A 22,094-nucleotide genomic window follows, 5' to 3' on the forward strand; every position below is an offset into this window, starting at 1 on the left:
ACCTGTGCCCTTGAAACCATGGTTTGACTCTGAATGTGTTGAAGCAAAACAAAAAAAAAGCGCTCATTGCCAACTACAATGCCTACAAAGCTAATGCAGGACCTTTGTCTACACAGGACCTCCTTAAGCAGAAAAGGCAATACAAGCAACTTCTCAAAGACAAGAAAAGAGATGCCATGAAAGACATCTGGTCATGTCTCATCCAAGTAGTCAGAACTAATGACTCGCACTATTTTGGTTCATCATGATGCAACAGTTTCATGCATTTGGACAGCTGCATTCCACCAGAGGTCTGGGAAAGACACTTTAGTGAACTGTACAGAGATGAAGTAGGGGACCATGGATGCCCTTGGTGTGACATAGAGGACCTCCCTGCCTGGCTGTCGGTGACACCCACAGAGGTCAAGGATCTGATCTCCAAACTAAGACCTGGGGAAGACTCCTTGAGATGATCTAATCCCCTTTGAACTAATAAAAAATAACTCGGTATGGTGAGCTCCCATTCTGGCCTTTTCATAAGCACAGTCAAATCCCTAGGTACTGTGGGCTAGCAATTATTGTCCCCATCTTCAAAAAAGGAAGGAGGGATGACCCAGCAGACTATAGACCCATTAGCCTGATCAGTACAATAAGGTCTTTAACCAGACACGTGTATTGGAAACTAAGAGACTGGCTGGAAGAAGAAAACCTCCTAGTAGAGGGGCAGGCTGGATTCAGGGAGGGATAGTCCACCATTGACTAGTGCCTAGTACTCTAGCATCTAATTGAGAGATAATCCACCCACAACACAGTCTTCCTGTATGCTGCCTTCATAGATCTCAAGTCTGCATTTGACTCGATCTTGTAGGAAAACTGGAAGCCTCTTTGATCAACCAATGCCTTTGATCAACCAGTATGGTCTCATCTGTACCCTTCACCTCTGTACCTCTGCCCGTCTGTGAAGACAATACTAAGCTAGATAGACCAATGGTCTGACTCAGTATATGGCAGCTTCCTATGTTCCTATGTTCACGATGGCATGTCCCTTAAAGTCAGATGTGCAAACCCCAAGGCCATTTGTCAAGCACCATCCTCACTTGTAAGAGTGTCAAACAAAGTTACATATTTGCCCCGCTTCTATTCAGCTTTTATTTATACACCATGGTGGGCCACCTAAACAACTTAGCCCGCTTTCCAGGGAAAGCTTAGCCCGCTTTCCAGGGATCGTGGGAACCACCAGGCTTGCAGGCGAGCCCAGTGCTCCCAAGGCGGCTAGCCCGCCTAAAACACCCTCCCTTAAGACAAGGTTAACAAGGTTAAGGTCCCCAAGGATGGGAACACAATCAAGCAGGTCTCCTGCTTCAAATACTTGCAGGTGGTCTTTCATGCATCTAGCAGCTATGCATCTCACAGCAGCTATGTTGCCTAAAACGCCCAGAGGAATGCTGCTGCCATCTTAACATTCTTCCAGTCAAAAGGATGCTATTACATACCCGCAGCCCTTAAACTATTTGAAGCTTAGTTGCTGGCCCAACTTCTCTACGGAACCCAGCAGAGCCCATTCTCCAATATCTCCCCTCTGGAGCTCGTCCAGTCTAAATTCCTAAGAGCAGTATTCCAGGTACCCAGCTCCAACGCTGTTTACAACTGAAGGCAGGCCTAGTGAAAGTGGAGGCCAGAGTATGGCTGTCAGTTTTTGGCTATCCTTCTTCCCAACTGGCCTAGCCTCTTTAACAATGGAGGATGGATACCAATCCAGCTGGAAGCAAACCCCATTGGTGAAACAAACATCACTTGGCTCCCCACAACAACTTCCCTTGGTTACAAGCAGGCCAGGAGGACACTTCTTAAACAGTGCATGATAGATGCAGAGTGCCAATCTGACCTAGGTAGGGCATCTAACCTCCCTATCTCTGAAAGCTCAAGGTATATAATGGCACCTGCTACATATCTAACACAGCTAGAGGTCCCTAATCATAGCAGAACCTTCACCCTGGCTTGCTGAAGCACCCTCTCCTCGGCTGTGCTAGATGGAAGATACAAGAAGATCCCCTTCCTGGAACGTCTATGCTCCTGAGATGATGGGCAAGTTGAAACCACCAAACACACCTTCTGCCTATTTCATGGACTTCCGCAACACCCTCCTTCTCCTGCTACTTACAGGGTTACCAGACCGCACAAGGCGGTTCTACGTCTTCCTACTACTCTACGACTGTAACCCTATTACAACAAACAATGTTGCCAAGTTCTGCATAGCAGTGTGCAAAAATCCACCGGGATCTGACCACCAGCAAGAACTCATTAGGCCCAACGTAGTTCATACCTGTACGCATCCTCTTTACTCAGTTATACAGTTTTCATTTTATATTTTAATCAAATTTTAATTCTAATCTTAGCTTTTTTATAGCTTCTCATAGAGTTTAGTCTTATGCTCATAGTTTTAAACCTCTTAGCCTTTTTGCATTTATTTCATCATATCATATCATATCATATCATATCATATCTATCTATCTATTCTCCTAGGTGTGCACATCGCTACTCCCATGTGTGGCAGCTCTTGCGAGAGTTCGAGATAGCGACGGGACAGCTGGGAGGGAAAAAATGGTGATGAGCAGTGGCAGCAGCCGGCAGGTAGGGGGAAGAGGCTGGCCGGCAGGTGGAGGGAAGAGGGCGGGTGGGCGGGTGGCTGGGAAGAAAACAGCAGCAACAGCAGCAGGCAGGTGAAGCAGGGTGGGAACAGTGGTGGGGGCTGGTGGGGAAACCACAGTGGAGATGAGCAGGGAAGAAGATGGTGACAGTGGCAGTGAACTAGAGGCCAGGCAGGCCGGCCACTGGGTGGGGAGGAGAAGCGGCAGCGGGCTGGGAGAAGCCTGACTGCCAAAGGAGAACGAACTGGGGAGGGGGACAAACAAAATCACAAGGAGACATAATGAGATAGTGAGGTGGGTCTCATGATCCGTGAGACCCACTTTTTCCAAAACTGCGGGGAGAGCGGGATAAGCCCGCTCTCCCCACAGACGATTGGGCAGGGACCCCTGGGTGGCTGGATCGGCTGCCCACACAGTTGCCGGCTCCGTGACGGAGCTAGCGGGGATTGGGGGGAGCAGGGGCAGCGCGGCCCCCGCAAGCCCAGGATGCCCTGCGCGAGCACGCAGGGCATACTGGGGAGATCCCCGGAGCCAGGAGGTGGTTTTTCGCCTCCCCTCCGGGGTCTACTCATGAGTAGGCACAGTGCGAAGCTGTGCCATGGCTACTCACGATACTGAAAACCAGGTTTGTGGAGCGCTCGCTCTGCAAACCTGGTTTTTGACCAGGGGTTCTCGAGCGGGTTACCCGCTCTAGAACCACCGGGCTCGCAGCTGAGCCCGGTGGTTCTTACGATTAACAAAAATCGGGCTAGGCTCTCCTAGCCCAATTTTTGTTAATCATGAGAATAGCCCCAGTATATCTTAGTGTCAAATACTGTGACTCCCAGCAGCATCTAGAAATGGCAAGGATATGTTTTAAAGTGTAAAATAAATGGAAAAAGAGCAGGTGTTAAGGAATTGATAACTTCTTTTTGAGAGAGAGTTTGGAAAGAAACTATCTTAAAAAAAACCAAGTTCAGAGCCCATTTATAAAGGAGGTAATTACAGCAGCCCCATTGGAGAGACTGTATAATTACTGGATTCACTTCCGGAAGAAACATAATTAAAGTAACTTGAACTGTGACAGGACAGTGGCTGAGCCTGCCAGCTTGATGCTTCAGCAAATTAATGACCAGAGCTTGTTCTCCCATGGCTGCTGCTTTATCAGAATGTGGGATTTTAAAATCCCTTTTTCTTCCCCGGAATCATGCCTGGATAATGGACAAATAAAAATCCAGTGGCTTATGCAATAAAAGCTCATGGGGGCAGTTGCTGTCCTCTGTCATCACGCTCCTGCAAATTTTGCACTGCAAAAGAGAAATGCCAAATTCCTGTGAAGCCAGAAATCTCAAATCTGGCAACCTTGGTATGCTATGTGAATCATGCGAGTTAAAGGAAATGGGCTTAATTAAGAACATCCTGTCTGCAGATTTTTAAAAGACTGTATTGTGGAATTTAGATTTTTATTCGATGGAAGGGGTTGTTGGGGAGCAATGTGATACTGGAAGCACTGAGGTAGGAGGGAAGGAGGATCTTGTAAATAGGGATCTTCTGGGGATACTGTAATCCAATGAGTGTTGGCTTAAGGGTGTTGAATGCCATGTTGCATGACAGCTCCCGTGACTACGAGACAAAAGTTTGGGCAGTATAGAAGTTTAATAAATAAATAAATAAGGCCACCATTATTCAATACTCCAGTGAAATATTCTTGAATTCTTTAACATATTCTGCAGTGAAGATGGATGCACATAATTATGCTCCTTTGCAATTTCCCTACCTTCTTTCAGCATTCCTTTGATATATATATTTGTAATCTAATGGTTCCACTGTTTCTTTGATTGTTTTCATGCTTCTGATATAATTTATGATGCATTGACATGATCTGGACATACTTAACATCACTGAATCCAATGGTTCCCAAAGTATGTGAGCTGGGGCTACCTAGAAAGACTGAGACAATTGGCCTGAGCTCTTTTTGGAGCCATATCCTTTTGGTTGGTCCAGAAGTGAAAGAGTGGAATTGCACATTACGGCACTGAGCCTCAATGGCTATCATCACCGTGCTTTGGTTGTATGTTTTTTGAGTATCTTTGCCCACTCAAGGCCAGAATCAGGGTTTGGCATTTTGGGGTAACGGCCCAGGCTGTCAGAAGAGCCCACTGCTGATCCTCTGTGCCCATAGCCTTTGGGCAGAATGACTCTTTCAAGGGCCTTACCTATTATTTATTTATTTATTCATTCAAATTTTATACCGCCCTTCCGAAAAGGCTCAGGGCAGTTTACAATTAAAAACAGAAACCATTAAAACCAATAACAATTAAAACAGATATAAATATTAACACCAATTAAAAACATCTTAAAGAACAAACGATCATAACAATTATCATAACAATTAAAACCCTGAAAATCAGGTTAGCGTTAAAACAATTAAAACTAATTAAAACCCTAAAAGGCCAGGCCAAACAGATGGGTTTTTAGGGCTCTCTTGAAGGTCAGTAAGGAATTAAGCTTACGAATTTCTGCTGGGAGTGCATTCCACAGCCCGGGAGCAGCCACAGAGAAGGCCCACCTCTGCGTCGCCACCAAACGAATCGGTGCTAACTGGAGACGGACCTCCTCAGATGACCTTAATGTGCGGTGGGGATCATGTAAAAGAAGGCACTCTCTACCTAGGCAAGAGGGATCCCATTAATGTGGTTTGTCAAGGGCTGCCTGAAACCTGGAATGGGTCTTGACTTTGTCTGTGCAGCTACATCCATGAGAACACTCTGTGTGGAGAGTTTTTAAGTGTCTGAACTGAACCAAACTATACATTGTGCAGGAGATCCACTCAACATTTAAGTATTTACATACATAAAATGGAACTGTGGGGGAGTCTAAGTGGGATAAAGACTGTTGTGGAGGGTGGCGCTTAATGCTTCCCCATACAAAATATTTTTCGAGTATAAAGGGAGTGGGTTGCCCCCCACGCCAGAAGTTTGACCAAAGAACATGAGGTTTTCCTACTACAAAATGTGAGTTAAGGGGAGGTTGAAAAGACCATAAACACCAGTAACTGGGGTGGGTTGGGTAGGGGAAAGATTAGGAAAACCAAGATGAAGATGGCATGTGAGTCTGAAGCAAAGGCTTGGGAGGAAATTACAAATTATATTAGTGGCTTCAGAGGACACAAGTGTAATTTATTTCATTCCTCTCTACCATCCTACCCAGCAATCTCCATACTGTTCTCCTATAGTAATCCTCTTTCCTGGCTTCTGTCAAAAGGGGAGACTCCCCCCTGCTGCCCAATAATCTCAAAACTGGGTTTCTTCCCCTTTGATTGACTAATTGGCTTTCTATCCTTTTGATCTCCACTCTCCTCCCTCCTTCCAAAGATCTCTCTGCAGGTGCCACTTTGACCCATTTGTTATATCACTTCTCTCCTCCGTTCCTTAAACGCTGTTTTCAACTTTCCCCCTCTTTCTACCCTTCCTTTCATCTTTCCCCATATAATGGCTTCCCAGTTTCTCCACTGAACTTTGTTCGCTGTTCTAGCAGAGCAAAGACGGGGTGGGGGGGTGGGGAGGAAAGATGTAAGCTGACCTTTCCTTTGTGTTTATCGGTGCTCTTCCAATATCAAGAAGAAAATAGCCTGAAATCCTTTTCTCCCATCTCCCTCCCCAGTTGATGTCCTACTTATTCCAGTGGCCACTGGCATTCTGGATGGTACATCTTTGTTATCATAATAGTCATGTATCAGTTTATTTGTATTTTGCCTTTTAATTTTCAGTATTATAGAATCTGCCCTGTAACTTGTTGATAGTTAGGATGGTCCCATTGATAAAGTATACTGTACATGTTAACTCAGCTATGCAGGATTGGGGGGATTTTTGTGGCACTGTTTATGATAGATCCATTACTTGATGGTAGCCAGGATTCCAGAAAGAGGAAATTAAGTGGTGTGGCTGTATTTGTGAAAGGGTGGTACTAGGCCATTTGCTAACGGAATCTCAGGACAGTTTTTTCATTGGTTCTTGGGTTATTAATACTACTATGTGGCTAACACCAGTCAAGCAAATGGGATGAAAATTCTTATTAGTCCAGCGGGAAACCTATACAGGCATAGGTCAAATTCCTGTAAGACTGCCCCAGTCTGCAGTTAACACTTTGAATCTTTGCATCAAATTCCTCAATACAGGTACTACTTTCATGGACTGAAATGAAAAGATGGCAGGCTATCCCTGGTCATATCTCCAGAGGTTAAAAAAACAGATTAAATGCAGCAAATCTATCTATCTATCTATCTATCTATCTATCTATCTATCTATCAATCAATCAATCATATTTTTATATCATCTGACATGTACATCTCTAGGCGGTATACACCTTTAAGATATTTAAAAATCAACACAGATTAAAATACACAAAACACAATAAAAACAATCGGATAAAACGGTTATTCAAACAAATAATTACAATTATTGAAATTCTAATTAAAAGCTTGCGAGAACAGGAGAGTCTTGAGGGTCTTTCTGAAAACAAACAGAGAAGGAGATGCTCTTATTTCAGCAGGGAGCATATTCCAAAGCCCTGGGGTAGCCACAGAGAAAGCCCGATCCTGTTCGGCAACAAACAAGCTGGTGGCAACCATAACTGGATTTCTCCAGAAGATCGTAACAGTTGTCAGGGTTCATGACATAGGAGGTGCTCTCTTAAATAGCCTGGACCCAAGCTTCTAAGGGCTTTATAGGTAATAATCAGTGCTTTGTATTTCACCCAGAAACATATTGGCAACCACTGTAGTTCTTTCAAAATCGGTGTTATATGGTCCTTTCGTGTTATCCCAGAGACCAATCTGGCTGCCGCATTCTGTACCAAATTTTAGTTTCTGGACTACTTACAAAGGCAGTCTCACATAGAGCGATTACAGTAGTCAAGTCTGGAGGTTACAGTACCAGGATATGTACCACTGATTTAAGGTCATTTACCTCTAGAAATGGACGTAGCTGACATATCAGCCGAAGCTGATAAAAAGCGCTCCTGGCCACTGCCTCAACCTGAGAAACAAGGGAGAGCTTTGGGTCCAGGAGCACTCCCAAGCTACATACCTGATTTTTAAGCGGGAGTGTAACCCCATCCAGAACAGGCAGCTCTAAACCATCTCTCGGGTCCCGGCAGCCCACAGTCAGTACCTCCGTCTTATTTGGATTCAACTTCACTTTGTTATCCCTTGTCCACTGAACGTAAGAACATCCCTACTGGATCAGGCCCAAGGTCTACTGAGTTCACCATCCTGTTTCCCACAGTGGCCCACCAGTGAGGGCTATAATTTGGACTGGGACCACAATGTGAGAGGGAAGTGGTGGTGGTTAACTCTTACATAATTTTCCCTATCCGAATTAATTCCATGGGGAAGATAGGAACTCTGGGGACTGATTGGATCCGGAAAATAGTGCAGAATGAAATGGTTAAGCTCTTCTCCTCCAACAGTGGTCTGAATAATAATACAAAAACCAAACACCTATGGCTCTCCTGCCATCTTATCTAGTTTGGCCCCCAGTTATTATTCAGATATGTGCAAATACATGCCAAGGAAGGGGCACCCCATACATGCCATATTTTATCAAAATAGTAGAACCCCACTTTGTGGATGGGAGATTTTAATGATGTTTCTTTTTGTGCCTAAAGTAGTTATGATAAAACAGATTGCAACACATACAATCACTGGTACAAAATGTTGTACCCGTGCTGGGGGTACCTCTCAATGCATCAGTAGTGGTGTGTGGCAAAGGATTTATGTATACATGTCCAATTCCTGCACTCTTTCCACTCTTCCATGATGGAATAGTAGTATTCAGGGGTGTAGCCACCATGGAGCAGGGTGTGTGTGTGTGTCCCTTGCCTCACAGGACCCCCTTGTCCCCCAGGGCACCCAGCCAGCAAACAAAGCACTCACTGACTGGGAGCGGCCAAGAGGCATCTCATCTGTGTCCCGATGCTGGCCATGCCCTCTGATGCCAGAGCATCAGTGTGCTTCTCACACCCATGCAGGGGGTATGGCTAGCATTGGGACACAGATGCCCTGCCAGCTGGCCTCTTCCAGCTGACGAGTGCTTTGCTCAAGCGCACACCAGCTGAGTGCTTACTCAGAGAGTGGGAGAGGCGGGAAGCATGCAGGCAGTGAAGAAAGCGCATTCCCTGATACCAATGTGCCAGCACTGGGGATGTGGCCAGGGGCCCCCTTTTCAAATGTAGTCCAGGGCCTGCTCCAACCTTGCCACGCTCTTGGTAATATTATCTTGGGTGTTTTAAAAGCAAATAGAAAGCAAGTCTAGAAAGTTTTAAATAATCTATGGCCTGGGCATGTGTCACATATTATCAAAAGTTGTCAGCTCTTGTTCGGGCAAGGGGGCGGGTGGGGGGGAGACTGCTTTGTGGGCAAAGCATGGGGCCATGAATTGGCAACAGGTCCCAAATACGTAAGTTGGGCAGTTTATGTTTCTCATTAGTTGCCATCCCTAATATTATAATATATCATATGTGTAGTAGTAATGGCACACCTGCTCTTGCTACCTACAGGATGTTTGTTCAAAACAACTTGTACAGTATTTTATAAATAACTACAAAGGAAATATAGACACACATCGTTTTTGGGGGCGGGGGTGGGTAAACTTGGCTCCAAATGAGAAACGGGAGCTGTTTGCATCCATGTGTTTTGGGTATTTTAAACATCAGATTGTGTGAACAGGCCTTAATTATAACATCGCAATGGAGAAGAGCTAGGGACCGGTCGGTTACCTAGGAAACGAGGCCTAGGCTGAGGTAAAGGGAGACCTGAAATCTGGGCTCTTGCTGAGGAGGAGAGTCATGTCAGATTAAGGCAGCGTGTGAGAGATTTATTACTTTTCAAATGTCTGCAATGACTAAGTGTTGTACAAAGGTTAGAAAAGGAAGCCAGGCCCAAAGTGCCTCACACTGCCTCGATGTCAATGTTTGGCGCCCAAGGAGGACCAAATAAGCGGTAACACAAAGCTCTGCTGAGCCCTGGCGGAGTAGTTTGTGAAGTCTTGCCTGCGGAGAAATGCAATACTGAGGTGAATTCAAGTGTGGCTGCAAAAGATCTGGTCAGCCAAGACTCCTGGAGGCTTATTTTAAAAGATTGTTAAATAAATCATTTCAATGCTCTAGGACTGTGGCAAAAGACCTCCAAAGGAAAGGGAGAGCCTCCCCCCACCCCGTTTCCCTTGGAATATCTGCGCTCCTGAGCTTTTTACAGCTGTCTGATGTGCACAAATATTCAGCAAGCAAAGCTTCCCCCAAAAGAAAAATTGTTGATTGTCTTCATCAAATTTCTCTCCACAAACCCAATAATTTCCCTCCCTGAAACTAAATCTCCCTTGGAACTTCTATTAAGGCTATTGGAATTGGCGTTGCCTGTTAAAGCATCTAAAATTGTTCTGCACCAACACTTTCAGCCGTGCCCAGAAAGTATGGTGCTTTCCAGATTAGACCCTGCAACGGGGTTACGACGAATCTCTGAAGTCCTGTGTTGCGACACCGCAGTCCCTACACGAACAGCAGGGTGCCGTTCATATTTCCGATGCCTTGTTTCGAATTTAATTGCTGTGATAGAGTGCTACAACGTTGTATATCTGGCATGAAGAAGTTGATGGTTTTTTCGGGTTGTTAGTTTTTGCGAGTCTGCTCCCTCTGCTGGGCGCTTTGCTATTTACGTTTTGAATGCGGTTTGCCTGAACGGAAGCATTTTCCTGCTGTTGAGCAGCTAAGCTGGAAAGCACCTATGAGAAAGATTATGTGAGAGACCTAAGGGAACCGTTTCAGTTTTTCAGCCTATTTGAATGGTTGGGCCTGTATGATCTCCTCAGGAGTCAGACTAGTCCAAGGCACAGATGGACTAGAAACTTGACACAGTCCTCAGATAACTTGTGCTTCAAAAGAATCATCACTTCTTCTTTTTTCCTTTCCCCCCACTTGGCTTTTCCAGCAAGTTGTGAGCAGCACATACTGCAGTTGAGTTATTGGAACAGGTTTGATGTGCACGTGATTGATGTGTGGTATTCCTGGATATCCAGTGCAAACCTATAAGTTTGCTTAAACCTGCTTGAAGGAAATGTTGGCCTGAGCATCGATCAGATATAGTCCGTTCCTTAACAGCATCTGGAAACCCCAGCTGCAAGTAACTGAGCTCTTTACCTGCAGTCTATTGCACTAAATCTATTGTAGTTATATGGCTGCTGGTGGGTAGATGAGTCTGTGCTGTGTTTATGTTAAATTGGTGCTTCTGCTTTTTGGATGCTGATTATGATGTAAATTGTGTTGCAGCTGGAACTGTGATACAGTAATATGAATAAAAAAACACTAGAGAGGGAGAGAATGGATACTACATTCTATCATTAATTTAATGTTATTTTTCCTCCTTTAACTAGAGTGTTTATTATGCTAGAGCTAAAGCACAAATGTGGAACAAATAACAGAGATACTCAATCATTCCTCTATTTTTTTCTTCCTCTCTTGCAATGCAACCGCTACAATACTGTTAGAATTGTCTTGAAAGGTGCCGTCTGTCATCATGTATTTTCTCATGCATATTATTTATTAGCATACCATATTGCCTGCCCAAGAAGCAAGATGACAGAACACTTCATGGAATAGGTTTATCAAAAAAATCATTACATTCTATTATTTTAAGAGATATCTTCTTTGTGTATTTTCTACCTACCTGAATCAAAGAAAAATAATGTATCTTGGTTTAATTCATTACCTGACACACTCTAAAACCTATCCATTTAGAATTTCCTCAAGTAGGCATTTTAATAGCTTTTAAAAGCTAAATGTAGCTTTAGGGGTAACTGGTGTAGCTTGAACTCTTTTCTTGCCACTTTTGTTTGTTTGTTATTAGTTTCATATCCCCCTGAGTGTTATCTTCCTTTTTTCCTTTCTTTTGATAGCATAAATTTGCATCCTGATAAAATTTGGAACTGAACATTAGTTTCTATAATACTTGTTATACAGATTTTACCACCAAGTTATAAGAAAAGATGAGGGAACTGGGAGAAGTCGTCATTTTTCCCCCTTGTCCAGCTCAGCCTATGGTATATAAATATTTGTTGTTGTTGTTGTCATTGTAACTGCACTGTAGGTTCAGATTAGGATAGTTTGGAAGACCTCATCTTAGCGTGTGGGCCAGAAGCTAGAAAAAGAGAGAGAAAATACCAATTGCCAGGAAATCTAGTTATGCTATGGGACTGGGTGAGCTACAAATTAACTTAACCAGTGATCTCTTCGAGGGGGAAGTATGGTTAGAAATGGTTTTGCCTGAACAACCTGAGGCCAGAATAGAACAAGAGTAGGTCCCATCTCAAGTGATAGGTCTGACACCTCAAGTTATGAGCCTGTCACTCCCATAAGAAGAGAGAAGCCTAACCTATTCAGGTTGCCGCATGAATCCATGAAGAATCCACACCAATGTTTGCTCCTTGGCAATGGCCATTTATGGGAGACAATGAGGCTATTCACATGAGCATGCAAAACCGGGCTATAGGAACCACCTTAGTGTGAACCACCGTGTGAACCACCATGTGAACCACCAAGATCGCATGAACCACTGTGTGAACCACCGGGATCGAGCCAGTCCTGGTGGCTACATGGCAGCAAACCCGCCAAAGCAGCCTGCTGCTAAAATGAGGTTAAGGGAGCGAGTGCTCCATGTTTTGATTGTGTGTTATCTGCGGCTTCTTGCAGCCGCAGCCAGCACACTTGAAGGGGGAGGGGGATCGCAGAAATAGACTGTGCACTCGTGCAGTGCATTATTGGGACTTTGGGGGATGGGGCAATGCATGGCGGTGCATCCCGGCACCCCAATCCCCGGAGCTGCTGGGCGTGCCGCTGCTCTGGGGGTCCACCCACCCAGGGAAAACGCTCTGATCGTTTGCAGGGAAGGTAAGTTAAACCCTCCTTCCCCGTAGAAGGCCCGTGTGCTCTTCTCACTAATCGTGAGAAGAGCTCCAATATCTCTCATTCTGTCCAGTGCAAATCTGGAACTAGGTTATTCCTGGGCCACTGCCATCAGGAATGGGACTTTGTTTCTTATTTGCCTACTTTCCAGTAGGCTTATGAGATCACCCGGCATTCTATGTGTGTGTCCATCCACGTGTTCGTGTGTGTCCCCCCTTCTATCAACTTTGTAACGCCTGGACCAATATGAACCAAATCGGGTACACTTGTAGGGACACATAGGGATACCTCAACTATGTAGTTTGTGATGCTATCATCCACCCAGATTCAAGATGGCAGATGCATAAACGTTTTAGGTGCAAGTGGGCTAACTTGTGAACCGCTTAACTGATTTGAACCAAATTTGCTACAGCTGTAGGGACACATAGGGATGACCAAGTGGTGTGGTGTGTGATGATGTCATCCACTCCAGTTCAAGATGGCAGACATGTGAACATCTAAGGCTCAAGCGGGCTAATTTGTGGACTGTCTAACCAATTTGAAGCAAATTAGGTGCAGTTGCAGTGAGTGACACACAGGGACATCTCAATGGTGTAGTTTGTGATGATGTCATCCACCCTGATTCAAGATGGTGGACACGTAAGCTTTTGAGGTGCAAGTGGGCTAACTTGTGAACTGCCTAACCGATTTGAATCAAATTTGCTACAGCTGTAGGGGCACATGGGGAAACGTCAATGCCGTAGTTTGTGATGATGTCAACCACCCTGATCCAAGATGGCGGACTTGTGAACACTTGAGGTGCCAGCATGGTGTAGTGGTTAGAGTGCTGGATTAGGACCAGGGAGACGTGAGTTCAAATCCCCATTCAGTCATGATACTTTCTGGGTGACTCTGCGCCAATCACTTATCTCTCAGCCTAACCTACTTCACAGGGTTGTTGTGAGGAGAAACTTAACTATGTACACTGCTCTGGGCTCCTTGGAGGAAGAGCGGAATATCAATGTAAAAGAGAGGGAGGGAGATCTAACTTGTGGATCTCGATTTGAACCAAATTTAGTCCAGTTGCAGAGCCAGAGAAAGGAAAGTAGGCTGATTAGTTCTTACTACAACAACTTGTTTCTTGACGCTATATCACAGCATATCAGAAGTTACTGCTCAGAACGGTGAAAGTCTCACCCTTGGCTGAGCTGAAGTATCTTTTTAAAAAAATTCAGCATTATACTGAATCAATTTGTAATTCTAGGTAAATGAGTTAGTTTGGCCTGATGGCTGTTTTAAAGAATGAACTGGGGAGGCCTCAGGTCAAATATCACCTCAGCCATGAATTTAGTGGGTAGCCTTAGATAAGCTATTAATTCTCAGCCTCGACACACAGCCTCCTGCCCTGTGAAATGTGTAGTATAAGGCTAATAATACTGCCACACTTTACCAGATTGCTGTACAGACTATTGTGTTAGTGTGTGAGGAGCTCACTGAAGATGTAGGGGGAAACATGATTTAACTACTACACCACTTTTCAAATTTCTGCCCCACCTTATGATCCATCCAGGCTTAAACGTGTTGTTGTTATTTATTTATTTCATTTCATCTCATCTTGTTTGTAAACTGCCCCATCCAAAGGCTTTGGGCGATGTACAACAAATTTAGGCTGTCACCCAACCAACCAAACAAAAACACACAGAAAAAAACTCCACAAAACACCAAACCCTTTGTTGGTTGATATGGCTGACCCTCCAGCGATTGTGGAGATGGCCAGAACAAAACCAGTTAGCAAAATTGTTATCTATATATTTAATTATCCTGGGTGTGCCTTGGAATGTGCATCCTGGCACCCAGCTGATTGGCTGGGCAGCGGAGGCACCTGATTGACTGAGGCGCACCCAGGAGAATTGGCCGGCTGAGCGGCCACGGAGGTGAGGCAGCGGCAGGCTTGGCTGCGGAGGCAGCAGCAGTGGCGGGTCAGGCTGTGGCGGTGGCGGCAGGTCCTGCTGCAGAGGCGAGGCCATGCGGCAGCGGGCCCAGCCGCGGAGGCGAGGCAAGGCAGCGCCGACGGGACCTATCGCAGCTGTGAGGCAGCGGCGGGCCCAGCCGTGGCATTCGACCCGGCAGCCTGGGCCCGGCACTCGGCCCGGCCGGAGACTGGGGCAGGTGTGAGGGGAGAGATAGCCGGCCCCAAAGAGTGCACAGATGCTCTGTGGGTGGGTCAGCTAGTTTATTTTTAATACGAGTAGTTAACAAAAATCAACGTTGGTAGGCACCATTCTTTCTTCTCACACAGGGGACAGAATGCCTCTTCTCAGATAATGCCTGCTGTTACATGTCTATGTGATAATCTAAAAACAAAAGAAGGCTACCTTTTTTCTTTAGAACTATTGCTTCATTCATATATGAATTTAATCAATCCATCTATTTAAACTCATACAGCAACATTCTCTACAAACCCCCGGCAATGGAAGGAGAGCTGCTGGACAGTTTACAAGGAGCCTTCACCATCGCTGCCCTGAAGGCTTTTTGCACAGCAGACTGGGCATGGGGGTAGTGGCAGGGGCATAGCTATAATTGAGCAAAAGGGTTCAAAGAACACGGGCCCCCAGCTCCTGAGGGCCCTCCAGCTCCACCCCTCCCTATTTTCTTCATTATCTCCCTCACTCTGGGGGGGCCACCAGAGAGAGGGATGAACACGGGCCCCCTCTCCCCTAGCTACACCCCTGGGTAGTGGTTCATATCTCTCTTTCCAAAAGCCCCTTTCCATTGAATAGATGTATTCCTGACGATTGCTCAGTGCTCAGGAACAGATTTATACAAGTTAAAAGGACTTTTGGAAGGAGGGGGAGAGACATGAAAATTGCTCCCTTCCCTGGGCCCAGTCTGCTGTACAAAAAGCATTCAGCACAGGGACACTGAAGGCTCCTTGTGAACTGTCCTGAAGCCCTCCTTCGGTTGCTGGAAGGCGACAGACAATGTTGCTCTATGAGTTTAAATTGATTGATTAAATCTGCATATGAATAAAACAATAGATCTAAAGAAAGAGGTAATCTTGTTTGGTTTTAGATAATCACATATATGTTGTGTTTTACAGCTGTTATCCTACTCCTTTCCATCCCTTTCCTTTCTGACCACCCCCCTCCCCACACTCTCTACAAGATCCCCACTGGGACAAACTTCTAAACAACAAAACATAAAAGACAATGGATAGAATACAACACATCCCTCCTCTTTATAACAACCAGAATTGAATTGATTTAAAATTCAGTGACAAAGTCTTGAAGTCTTTTAAGTGGTTGTCTGTCACACACACTTCTCCTAATTCTTGGGTTCTCTGGCACAGCAGCAGTTAGTTATGTTTTCTGGTAAAAAGGATTGTCCATAACTTTCATCAGCCTCCTCTGTGAGGTTAAAACTCAAGGCAAGATCCAAGTCCTCTCTTGAGTCTAGGCTCCCTTCCCTCTTTTCTCATAGTATGTGTGCTGGAAAGTCTAAAATTGTTCCATTTCTATCCATCATCCAATAGGACAGAATCTCCTCAGATTTCGATTATTTGTTTTGGTCCAGAATATTAGGAACATCCCTTTCTCGCATTATAAGGCAGCCCTACTCTTTATAAGGCAGCTTCTCCTTCACTCGATCATGAATTTCTGCATCTTCAGGATGAGATGGCATGGAAAGCCCTATTGTTGCCATTGGGTATGTTTGGTGGTGGTTTTGCATCCTCTCAGCAGTTCAAAAGGTGATTTTCCTGTATTGGAATGAGGAGTAGTTCGATAAGCAAATAGAGTTTCAGGGATTGTCTCTGTCCAGGATTGTTGTTGCGTAGTAGTTAGTTGTAAACTTTCTTTCATTAATCTATCCATTCTTTTGGAATGAGGAATTAATCTATTAATTAATTGGAATTAATCTATCCATTCTGTTGGAATGAGGAGTAGTTCGATAAGCAAATAGAGTTTCACGGATTGTCTCTGTCCAGGATTGTTGTTGCGTGGTGTTATTTCACGGATTTTCTCTGTCCAGGATTGTTGTTGAATAGTAGTTAGTTGTTAACTTTCTTTCATTAATCTGTCCATTCTTTCCACTAAGCCATTCCCTCAAGGATGATACAAGGAAATACTCTTGTGTTTTATCTCATGGTTATACAAATATTTCTCCATTTTAAATGAGGTAAGCTGTGTCCCATTGTCAGTCTCTAGTTCTTTAGGAAGACCTTCTTTCTTAAAAACTGCAGCCATGAATAGGATCATCTTGCTTGTAATAATCGTCAGGAAATGGAACTTCTGACCTCCTGGAATAGTAATCCACCATCACTGTAACAAATCTTTGTTTTTTGGGATGGTTATCAAAAGGCCCCATTATATCCAGAGCAAGTTTACCCCCAGAGTCAAGAGGGTGGCAAACATCTTTTGTGTCTTGTCAGATACAGCACAAGGCATACAGTGCCTGATCACATCTTCAGTATGTTTTGTCCATACCTGGCCACCAAAAACTTCCTCTGATTCACCTTTTAGTCAAAAGCATGCCCAGGTGACTTTTGTGGGCAGTTTTGATCACTTTTGCTTGTAAGGAGGTTGGCACCACCAAAACGATCAGTTCTCAGCACCAGCTCATTGAGAAGATATAGCTCACTTGCTACATATGTGGTTGAAAATGTTCAGGTACCTTGTTTTGGTATAGCCATCCATTAGTTATGTAAGGTTTAAATTCAGTAAGCAGTTGATTAACACTGAGGGCCATTTCCCATTCAGAAGACGTGATCACTTCATGAGTGGATGAAGCTATTTGCACAATTACTATTCCATCCTTGTCTTTTGAGATCTCCTCTTGGCCTGGAAGTAGAAGTTGAGATAAGCAATCTGCAGTTGCATTCTGAAGATGTGGAAGATATTCCAACTGGAAATCAGAATCCATAAGCCTGGTTATCCATTTAACTATTTTTGGGGTGGTTTGACTTGATCCCCGAGTAGTAAATAAAGTAGAGAAGGCTCTATGGTCTGACCATAAAGTGAATTTTCTGACCCACAAGTAAGTCCTGAATTGCCTCACTGCCCAGAAACATGCTAGAGCTTCTTTTTCAATGACAGAATAAATCTTCTTTGAAGCAGTAAGCACTCTGGAAGCAAAAGCAACTGTAACTTCCCTGTCCCCTTTTTGCTGGGTCAAGAGAGCACCCAAACCATATTCAGAAGCATCAGTTATTACAATAGTGTGCCTGTTGGTGGCAAAAGAAGGGAGAGCAGGGCTTTCAGCAATGGCCAATTTGATGCCTGAAAACTAGCCTTGCAGGATGCATCCCAGTTAAATGCTACATTCTTTTTAAAAAGAAGATGCAATGGAATAACCTTGGAGGCAAATTGTCTAACAAATGTAGAGTGATAATCACAAAGTCCTAAAAATGAGCAAAGTACACCTTGTTGTGTGGCTCTGGTGCTTCCCGAATAGTTTTCACCAAGTCTGTTTTGGGATGTATGCCAATCTGAGATATTGTGTGTCCCAAGTATATCACCAAGTGTATGCAAAACTGACATTTCTCCGCAGATATAGTAAGTCTGTGTTAGTTTTCTTAAGACTTCTGTCAGTTTAGCATCATGCTCCTCAATGGTTTTGCCATACACTAAAATGTCATTCTGAAAGTAAGTGATTCCGTCCATAGTCTCCAAAACCATTCTTTGAAATACTGAAGCTGTAGAGGCTAACCCCAAAGGAAATCTTTTGTATTGAAAAAGACCCTCTGGGGTAATGAAGCCTGTGTATTTGTGTAAACTTTTGAGCAGAGGAATTTGATGGTAGACCAAAGACGAGTCCAAAATGGTGACCACTGATGCCTCTTTCAGAGTAAGCAGCATTTCACTGATTATGGGTAATAGATGACAATCCACTACCATATTGGAATTCACATCTCCTAAATCTATACACATTTGAAGTGTACTGTTTTATTTCCTCACAAGAACAATGGGAGAAATCCATTCTGATGAAGTAAGAGGCTCTATGGTGTCAGCATGCTGTAGTCTTAAGAGCTCCTCTCTGAATGGCACAATGCTATGGGTATATTCCTCACTTTGTCTTATACAGGTATTGCATTTGCCTTTATCTGAATTTTATGTTTGAAATGTATGCCAGTGCAAGGAGCAGTGGTTCTTCTAATTTTTTTCATCTCTGTGCAGAATGAGTTTTGTTCTGGATGGCAGTATCAAGGCAGTGTGTGTGTGCACGTACATTCAGAGTGGAGCCTTCCTGATTCATCCTGAGCGGGTTCTAAAATGAACTAAGCAGACATCCAAAAACCTATGAGCGCACACACATGTGCATGCCTTAGAGAGAACAGTGGCCAGGAATATCAGCAAAAATGTCCGAGAAATCATATTAGCATTTGGATGATCCATTATCTGTAATACAGGTTCCGTGCTTTTTGAGTCTAATTGAGTCTAACACAATCCATAGATTGTGAATCTGCTATTTGAGTCTAACATGATCCATAAATCTTTCTGATGTTTCCAGCCGAGTATTGAAACTCCATTTTGTGATACATACACTTTCACTTCTGTAGTACATCCTTTGGATTCCAGGACAGCAGTAAAGTATCTATTTATGGCAACAGGGGAACCTCCATATCCCCATGGGTGGATGTCTGAAGGCTGCGAGTGCAGATCTGCTGCAGTAATACATTTCTTGTGAAGCAAATGGGAAATGATAGTATATGGAGAACCAGAATCAGCCATCATCCACACCATGGCCATTAAGCTTAATTTGACAAAGTGGAGAAGCAGGCTCTGATTCTGTCACACTTAAAGCACTATTAGGAAGTGATTCATCTACCTCATTCTTATCATATGGTGAATCAGTAGCAGAGTGGACTGCAGACTTGCAATCCTTAGCAAAGTCCGCCTCCCTAGATCCCAGCAGGGTAGCAGTGCTTAATCTGGCTTGTTAGCCTGGCCGTTAGCTGAGGTAAAGGGAGAGAGTGCTTTAACCCAGGTTTGGGGCTTGTGTGTGAGATAGAGCTGCACACAGAGACAGGTGCCTAGAGTGCCTGTTTCTTGGGAGGATCTGTGCTTCGCATGCAGTGCATTGTGGGATCCCTGGGATTCCCAGAAGCTGGGCTACGTCGTCGCAGCTCTCTGAACATGGATCATGTGGGAGCGTGTATGGTGCTCCCACCAAATATTCTGAACATCATCTGGAGGGACCTCACTGGATAGAATACAACATGTATCAGGACCTTGGGGACTAGGTCTGTGGCCTCCTCTCTCCGGGGTTTCCCCCCAAATGTTCTGGGGGGACCTCCCCAGAGCACCGCCACTGCCCCATGCCCGCCACATCAGTTCTTTTCCCTTTTTAAAACTTTTAACCTGTGGAGGCCCCAAATCAGCCCCAAACGGCCCAATCCGTCATTTGGGAGGCAGGTGAGCTCAGGGAAGGAGCTCATGCTGCCGCCTCCAGTGCCTTGGACTCCCCTCTAGTGGTCGCCCCTGTACCCTCCGCACAGCAGCAAACTGTTAAAAGGTACCCGCCCCCCCCCATTTTACTTGCCCTCCTCAAGTGTGTGTGTGTGTGGGCGGGGGGGGGTAACAGGGTGGCCTTTGAAGCACTTAAAGTGTGGGCTTCAAAATTACCTAGGTGCGCCCCTGAACATGTTAACTGCTTGTATTGCAAATAACAATTTTATAATCTGGTTTTGTTCTGGCTATTGCTAAACAAAATTTACTTGCATGTAGTGCAATCCTGTACATGATTATACAGAAGTAAACCCTACTGTTTTCAAGGGGACTTATTTCCTAGTAAAGATGTGTGGGATTGCAGTCTTGTAAAAATTGCTGTCTGATCTTAATTAATCTAGTAGCATAATCTAGTAGCATAAACTAACTAAAGAATGTAGCCCTAGTGTTATTAAACAATGAGAATTGTTTTGTGTATGTCCTAGATGGATTACCTTCTTTTGAAGTCAAATGGAGGTAGGCTTCTTTCTTTCCTTTTACCTGCACTGTTACTTACGCTTCTTCAGGTAGCTTAGCAATGTATTCAGTCATGTTTCCAAAGAGCCTGCTGCTTCATAACGATGTTTTGCAGTTTAGGTCACCATGTTCTACAAATGAATGGTTGGCGGTTACCATAGGGATAAAAAGGACTTAAGTGTCTTTGTGTGCTGCAGCCTAAAAAAAATCCAAACGCTTGTTTTGGCATGTGTCTACAGTGGAGTATTCACAGTGGATTGTGGTGCTTAATTTCAGAAATAATAAAGGGGTCAAGGACCAGCTGGTTCCTTTCTCCCTCAATATTCCGAGAGTGGACGAGGAAAATTCAGCAGCTGCCATAGCAGTGAAAAGAAGAGAAGGCTTTCCATCACTGAGGCATTTAAAACATTGCTGTAAAGTACATATAGCAGCATCTGATTCCCAAAATGCTTCTCGGGGGTTTCTGCTACCCCATAGAGGCTATTTTTAGCAGCTGGTGGTGGCAGTTGCTGTTCTCAGGTGGTGCAGTAGCTCACAATGTTGTTGAGCTCGTAAAACAATAGTTTTTATTAGAACACTCAAAGTTCACATAGTATGTGTGCTTTTGAGTTACATAGCACTCTTCCAAAAGCTGGATGTTCAAAATTAAAGAGAGTGGGGGAGAAACTTTCTGGGTATGGGGATAGTGTAATAGCCTGCCTACAATTTGTTTCCGTTGTAAGATGGCAAGAGAGGAGTCTCTTGTAAAACCCTCTCTACCTTGCCCCATAAACCTCATAGGGGCCCGCCTCCTTTCAAAATTGACTCTTTTATGCTTTGAAAGTAGTGTGTGGAGTGGGGAGCGGGGAAGGTTGTCAGCAGCTTCCTCTCCTCTCTTACGTTCTTTGCAAGAGGTTTGAGGGGAGGCAATCCTTGCAAATCTCGCAAGGGTCTGATTGATCCCAAAGAGCTGCTCCAGCTGCAAGAGGTATCTTGCCCCCTTGTTGGCACCCCAAAAAGCTGCTGTCTGTGTCCACTTCGCCTCATGAAAGGGCCGCCCGTGCCGTGTGCAGATCATCTCAGGTGGCACAGAGACGACCTGGGACCAAGGAGGAAATGGCAGTAATCAAGAATTAGGACAGGATTAGGCCTGTGGCCTGAGCTCAGAACTCTTAGTCATTCATAGGAGGTGTAATCCACTCATTGGTTAAATCTGAACCTATAGTTTGAAGGGGGAAACCCTTCTAACTATAAATGTATTTGGTTTCAGATTATGGCACATGCAATAGATGCTGGGGAGTAACAGCAGGCGAGAGGCCATGCCCTCAACTCCTGCCTGTGGCTTCCAGCTGCATCTAGTGGGCTATTGTGTGAAACAGGATGCTGGACTAGTTGGGCCTCCTTGGGCCTGATCCAGCAGGGCTGTTCTTGTGTTCTTATGCCATCCCAGAAGAGGCATTCCCTTCCTGTGTGAGAGTGATGTTGCTTAGGAAGTTGAGGGCAGATAGCTCACTGTTGTTTGGTGACTGCTTCATGAGCAAGAGTCACCCTTCAATATCACAAGATATCCTAAGGTACTTATCTTGGATTCCAAAGTACAGACTCTTGGGGAAGC

The 22,094-nt window shown here is 44.6% G+C and overlaps 1 long non-coding RNA gene across 5 annotated transcripts in view; it reads left to right on the top strand.

The window, feature by feature from the left end:
- The first annotated feature begins 8,701 nt into the window (after positions 1–8,701).
- LOC128326684 (uncharacterized) overlaps positions 8,702–22,094 on the top strand; it is a 68,086-nt gene continuing 54,693 nt past the window's right edge. For 3 of the 5 annotated variants that reach the window (XR_008308193.1, XR_008308195.1, XR_008308197.1), the window contains exon 1: positions 9,403–9,679. This is a non-coding gene — a long non-coding RNA (uncharacterized LOC128326684). Of the gene's footprint in view, positions 8,874–9,402; positions 9,680–22,094 lie in introns of those variants that run through there. The other 2 variants (XR_008308194.1, XR_008308196.1) reach the window with 1 other exon arrangement.

The sequence above is a fragment of the Hemicordylus capensis genome, chromosome 5, assembly GCF_027244095.1.
Source record: "Hemicordylus capensis ecotype Gifberg chromosome 5, rHemCap1.1.pri, whole genome shotgun sequence".
Lineage (NCBI taxonomy): Eukaryota > Metazoa > Chordata > Lepidosauria > Squamata > Cordylidae > Hemicordylus > Hemicordylus capensis.